Source organism: Pseudorasbora parva, chromosome 4, assembly GCF_024679245.1.
Source record: "Pseudorasbora parva isolate DD20220531a chromosome 4, ASM2467924v1, whole genome shotgun sequence".
Taxonomy (NCBI): Eukaryota; Metazoa; Chordata; class Actinopteri; order Cypriniformes; family Gobionidae; genus Pseudorasbora; species Pseudorasbora parva.
The window spans coordinates 48,995,662-49,003,193 of record NC_090175.1 but is presented as its reverse complement, the minus strand read 5'-3'; positions in this window follow the sequence as shown (position 1 = coordinate 49,003,193).

Genomic DNA, 7,532 nt, shown 5'->3' with positions numbered 1-7,532 from the left:
GGTTGATTGGGACAGTAATGCTCTAAGCTCTAAATTAGTGCACTTCAACCCCTAATCAACCACAGAAATGTTCATGAACTAGCTGGATTTTGCTAAAAAAACAAAAAACAAAAACAAAAAACAAAAACACAACAACAACAACAACCTTATTCTGAAAATGAATGTTAAATATTTTCTTTATTGATTTTACTTTTTTTTGTTTTTTGTTGCATCAATACACCCTGCTATAGGTGTATATAAGTATTTTAATGTAGTTTATTGGGAACGGGACCACCAAACGTCCATCCAAAAATGTAATATGAAATATTAATTGAGGATGGATTTTTAAACTCTAGTAATGTTGAGCAGAAAAAGGAAATTTTGCATATGAAATTATATCATAGTATGAAGTAACTTATTTAATAAATATGCTTAAACTAGCCTAAATCATTTAAAATATCTGCGGTTCCAAGTTACCAAACCAAAAAAAATTGACCAAAAAAGTTTTGGCTCAGTTTCATAAAATGGTATCACACACGCGTTCATTACAATATAACATTGTTTCCTTCTTAAATGGATAGGTAACCTCTTCTGCAAGGCCTATTATAGAAATGTAGTGTGTGTTTAGCTGATGTTTTTCATTTATGGGAGAACCCTTACACAAGGCTGATATTCAAAAACGGTTCCAATCCCAATTAATTCACCGTAAATCATCAGAATCTTTTTACACTTAAATAACACTCCCACCAATTTTCCTCTTCTCTGAAGGAGTTAATTCCATTCAGTAACTTTTATCAACCCAGTTTATGTCAAATTTAAAAATGTTATTAAGACTAGAGAGACGTAGGCCTACTTCTTTAAATGGACCCCCTGCCTTTGTGTGGGGCATGTTGGTGTTGGTAACGATCTCACACCCGCGATTCTGATTCTCCAGCCTTATTCTGTCATTATCGCCTGACAAATGTGTTTCATTACAAGCTTCTCCAATTTTAAGAATTACTCGAGTGATGGTCACACAGTTAACCCTGTATTTACCACACTTTACCACCCTTAAATACATTTAATCTGTACTGAAATGACCATTGGAATCCAAAACATGGATTTAAAAGTGTCAAAGAAGATATCGAACCAGTCATCTGTAAACTCGTTGAGGTGTTGGCACAGAAGGCATGGGGAGAAGCAGCAGATTGGCACGCACCGAGGCTGTGCTATCTTTATTGTGTGCCAGGGGAGTGCCAGGGCAGGGCATGGTCAGAGCAGTTGGACCAAGTCTTACACACATGCCCACTATACCCCTCACCTGGCATCTATCACCAGGAAACCATGATCTTCTGACCTGGGGATGAAGTTGAGGAAATCAAAGCAAGGAAAGGGTCAAGAGAAAATTCCAAGAACAGAAAGGGACAAAGAAAGGGAAGAATGATCCCTTGAAAAAAAAAAAAAAAAAAAAAAAAAAAAAAATATATATATATATATATATATATATATATATATATATATATATATATATATATATATATATCATTAATGCAATTATCTAATCAACCAATAACATGGCAGTTGCTTCAATGCATTTAGAGGTGTGGTCCTGGTCAAGACAATCTCCTGAACTCCAAACTGAATGTCAGAGCGTGAGCGTGGCATGGTTGTTGGTGCCAGATGGGCCGGTCTGAGTATTTCACAATCTGCTTAGTTACTGGGATTTTCACACACAACCATTTCTAGGGTTTACAAAGAATGGTGTGAAAAGGGAAAAACATCCAGTATGCGGCAGTCCTGTGGGCGAAAATGCCTTGTTGATGCTAGAGGTCAGAGGAGAAGGGGCCGACTGATTCAATCTGATAGAAGAGCAACTTTGACTGAAATAACCACTCATTACAACCGATGTGCAGCAAAGCATTTGTGAAGCCACAACACACAGAACATTGAGGCGGATGGGCTACAACAGCAGAAGACCCCACCGGGTACCACTCATCTCCACTACACATAGGATAAAGAGGCTACAACTTGCACAAGCTCACCAAAATTGGACAGTTAAAGACTGGAAAAATGTTGCCTGGACCGATGAGTCTCGATTTCTGTTGAGAGATTCAGATGGTAGAGTCAGAATTTGGCGTAAACAGAATGAGAACATGGATCCATCATGCCTTGTTACCACTGTGCAGGCTGGTGGTGGTGGTGTAATGGTGTGGGGGACATTTTCTTAGCCCACTTTAGGCCCCTTAGTGCCAACTGGGCATTGTATAAATGCCATGGCCTACCTGAGCATTGTTTCTGACCATGGCCATGCCTTGACCACCATGTACCCATCCTCTGATGGCTACTTCCAGCAGGATAATGCACCATGTCACAAAGCTCAAATCTTTTTTAATTGGTTTCTTGAACATGACAATGAGTTCACTGTACTAAAATGTCCCCCACAGTCACCAGATCTCAACCCAATAGAGCATCTTTGGGATGTGGTGGAACGGGAGCTTCGTGTCCTGGATGTGCATCCCACAAATCTCCATCAACTGCAAGATGCTATCCTATCAATATGGGCCAACATTTCTAAAGAATGCTTTCAGCACCTTGTTGAATCAATGCCACATAGAGTTAATGCAGTTCTGAAGGCGAAAGGGGGTCAAACACAGTATTAGTATGGTGTTCCTAGTAATACTTTAGGTGAGTGTACACACACACACACAAATAAAATTGTAATAATATTTATTATTTTTTAAATTCTAATAATATATCACAATTTAGCTTATTTACATTAAATACACAATTTACATTATTAATGATCAAATAAATGCAGCTTTGGTGAGCAGAAGAGACTTATTTCAAAAATATTTAAAAAATCGTAATGATTTCCTACTTTTGACCACCTGACCGGTAAAAAAACAAAAACAATTATAATTGTGATATTTACATTTTTGGTATATACAGACATGTATGCCACCCTTAGTAGAAATGCTATGACAATTTTTTTTTTAAAATAAAAACTTCAATGTTTTAACCGTTTTGGACCTGTTTTAACCTCAATTCTGGACATAAGAATAACCAACTGAAGCACCAGTAACACAACACAATTCAGTAAATGCTCTCTTAAACCAAAAACTTGAAATTAAGAGGGACTTGCTAACATTTCCAAGTTGCATAAAAAGATGTTTCATTGATGTTCCATTTGGAATGGTTAGAAATTGGGTGAAATTACATATCATCTGAATATCTTTTATGTTATGTGGAGAGAGAAAAAACACCTTACATCCAATAGGAAAGAACTTTAGGAAGATAGCCAAAAAGTAAAAAGTAGTAAAACAGTGTGTATGATATAATATCACAGTGTATAACATATTAAAGGTGTTATCAATTTGATTATAGAATTTTTTAATTAGCACCGGCAGGTCTACTTGTTAAATGGGCATTCCCAATACAGCAAAAACAACAATGATTAAAAAAAAAAAAAAAATCACATTAGACCCAATTAATTAGTTTTAATTTCATTCTAAATGCACTGAAGTGCTTGTTAAATGGAGGATGAGGCGTATTAAAAAATGCCAACCTCCGCTCGCACACACATACACACGCAAGGAATGGTAAATAAGCAGCTTAAGCCTGCTTTCCGGTGGAATGGGCAACAGACTCCCTTGGTGGCACCCGGCAACCATAATCTGGCGTAAATAATGACATCTCTCTTCACGGCCGCAAGCTTTAGCCAAATTAAGACGCACACACTCACACATACACACACATGCACATAGACAAAGAGCTCCAGCCAATATCACTAATTATTTACTTTGGGTTGGACTACACTGACCCCCTGGCCACACCAGAGCCTGCCAGGACCAGCAGGGAGAGACGAGTCAAGCATCTGCTGAGAGACAGAGAGAAGTGAGAGAGATATCAGACCCACAGGTGTGTGTGATTGGATGAGGACAAAACAAATCTGAGGTTATGTTTACAGGACTAAAACCAGAAAACGTTCTATTCTTTGTTTTAATTGTTCATTAACACATTGTTTTTGGGGCCCTGAAAATGCAAACCTTTGTAAGCGGGTTTCAAAGTGCACATTTTTTAATCCAATACCGTTATTGTCTCAATGTAAACTAAAAAATGCAATTTTGTGTATTAATGTGTATTAAATGCTCAGTCTATAGCCGCATAGTTTTTCATTATAGTGTCATTGCCACTACTAGCCAGACATGCATTATACAGCATTTTTAGTCAATTTTACCGATTTTTTTGTACATCATTGTCTTGTAAACGTACACTGAGACAAATGGTTTAAGAAAATTACTGTCCAAAACCAAATCTTTTGTATAATCCTGGTGATTTAAGAAAACAATTTGAAGAGAAACTATATCACTAGCATGAATTAGGGTATATTGACTAACATCACAAGTAAGTCTGGTGACATTATGTGTGATAAAGTTTCTCTTTAAATAGCTTGTACAGTGAGCTTTCATCCGAACAGGCGCGCTCTCTGTCAGCGGACCTGCCATCAAGTATGGTTTTCCGGCCTTGACCCTTACACAGAGAGATTGTTCAAGATTCTCTAAATCTTTGGATGATATTATGCACTGTATGATAACTTGAAACTCTTTGCGATATTTCTCTGAGAAACTCCTTTCTGATATCGCTCCACTATTTTTCGCCGCAATATTGGGGGAATTGGTGATCCTCTGCCCATCTTGACTTCTGAGAGACACTGCCACTCTGAGAGGCTTTTTATACTCAATAATGTTGCCAACTGACCTAATAAGTTGCAAAATTGGACCTCCAGCTGTTCCTTATATGTACATTTAACTTTTCTGGCCACTTATTTCTACCTGTTCCAACTTTTTTGCCAAAATTAAATTTTTACATGATATTGACTATGTCGGCTCAAGCTCAATAAGATGTTAAAGAGAGCTTGATTTTGTATTTTTGTACCTTGAACTTCAATCTTTAAACTTGGTAAGGCTTAAACGTTTGTGATGATGCAACATTGCCCCATCAATTCTCCCAAGCGTTTGTTCACGTTCATGTTCTTACAATCTTGCATTGTTTGAATTCATAAAAACTTTACTGGACACCATTTCATATACTAATCAACCCCGATTTTACTTGCATTTAGTGCTTGTCGAGTGTTAATTTGTAATAATAATAATAATAATAATAATAATAATAATAATAATAATAATAATAATAATAATAATAATAATAATAATAATAATAATAATAATAATATTTTTATAATGCACTTTATATTAAACAAAATCTCAAAGTGCTACAGAATTAAAAACAATTAACCACAATAAATAAATAAGTAAATAAATAAACTAAAATAAATAAAACTGAAAAAATAAAGAAGTAATAAGTCAATTAAAAGCTCTGCTAAAAAGGTGGGTTTTAAGACCACGCTTAAAAGCATCTATAGTCTGTGGAGTCCGCAGGTGGTCAGGGAGAGCATTCCACAGACTGGGGGCTGCAGAGCAGAAGGCCCGATCTCCCAATTTATGGCCCTGGTCATATGCTAATTCATAAAGTAGAAGTCAGTGATTAGTCATTTCCATCATGTCGAACATTCAGATTTCTGCGGCCTTACATTGACAGGAATGCAGAAATTTTCACAAGGAAATTATCAAAAAACCAAGGGGAAAATTAAGAAAACAGTACATTTCAGTTGAATGTTTTTTTCTTTTACCTTTAATCATCACCAATCTTGTATGCTAAAGAATTGCAGTTCACAAAAGAGTCAGAAAAGAGATACAGAAGAGAGCGTAATACAAAACTGATATGATGGTGTGCTATTCCATAATTTAATTTGAGAACTTTGGGTTTTATGACTTTATTTTGACAGCATAAGAATGAAATGCTAATAGTTAAGTGGATGTCCATGATTAGTCATTTCCATCATGTTGAACACTCTGCATAAAATCTGTTATGTTGACAGGAGTGCATACATTTTCACAAGGAAATGTTTGAGTTTCCATTAATATAAAATTCTCTTGAAGGGGAAAATGAAGCAAACATCCACTGGTATTGAAATTGTAAACAATTATACTTCTTGTAATCCATTTATATATATATATATATATATATATATATATATATATATATATATATATATATATATATATATATATATATATATATATATATATATATATATATATATATATATATATATATATATATATATAAAAAGTACAGACACACGTACGCACGCACACACACTTTGGCTCAAGTCCATGAGATATAATGGGTTTTAAGCTGGCATAACTCATATGCTAAATTAAATAATGTCCATTGTTTCCAATGTTTCATTTGACAAATCTTATTTCAGTTTTCATTTGCTTTGGTGCGGGCCAGTGGGCATAGTCTTTCTGCAATTAAAAAGGGTTTGATGTGAGCGCTCTCTTGCTCTTATTTTCTTTTAACCCTAATTCTCTCTCTCTTAAACCTCTAAGAGTCAAAGAACAAGAGAAAGACAGCTGAGCTCTTTTTCAATTATACTGTTTACAAGCAGAGTTTTTTTTTTGAGTCCTGATGAACTAACTATACCTTTGATATACAGATCCAGTTGTGCATCTGTTAAAAATAGCATGTCTGAGAAAATGTCAATAAAACTGTTATACTTCTTATTTTTGGTTAATAAACGTTCAAGAAAGGAAAACAAGTTCAGTTTACCGACTGCTGTTTAAATCATTAGCTATATTAAAAAAAACAATTATATGCTGTATGAAATACCGAATACTATTATAATTAAGTAATTTCTATTAATCAGCTAAGCAAAAATAATTAACCCATAATCAAACTACTCTAAATGTAGAATATGTAAATTACTCATTACACACACATACACACAATTAAAATAATAATAAAACTTTTTGCTCACTGTTTTGATGCATAAAAATGAGAAGCTGAAAGGTTTAAGCCTATTTTAAGCATATATAAAATCTTATGATGAATAAACTAAATTAAAGTTACCCTATTATAGTCCCCCCCCCCAGATAATACCTTTCATTTAGTGTTTAATAAAGCTGTTAGTGAATATAAAAGGTCTGCAAAGTTTTAAAAACCAACATTACTTTTATTGTTCATATCAATGTGTATCAAGCAAAGTCCCTTTCAAGGAAATAAAAGATCCTATCTACTTGAATGGCGAAATTTCAAAAACGACATGCCGACTTTACATTTCAAATCAGCAACAAAATCGGACATGAACCGTCCCACACACGTTATTTCTAATGCTCAAATAGCATTAAAAAAGTGTATTTTTCAGGCCGAACCAGACAATGTGCATGAGCAGTGCTATAAGCATGTGTCTCAGAACTGATTGTTTCTAAAGCTGCCAGAGATTCTAGCGGCCGCTTCAGTGATGCAATGACTTTACCAATCGGTGTTTGGCTCTTTTATTTAGAATACAGGACTTATTCTGCCATATTGCGCGTCGCACTTTCTCTTATTCTTATTTTTCTTATTCTGCACTGTCTTTGTATATTTAAAGTCTTGGTATCAAGTGCTGAGGAAGCTTCCGGAGCTAAAATTCAGATATGGCAATTGTCGACAAGTACTAGGCTATAAGT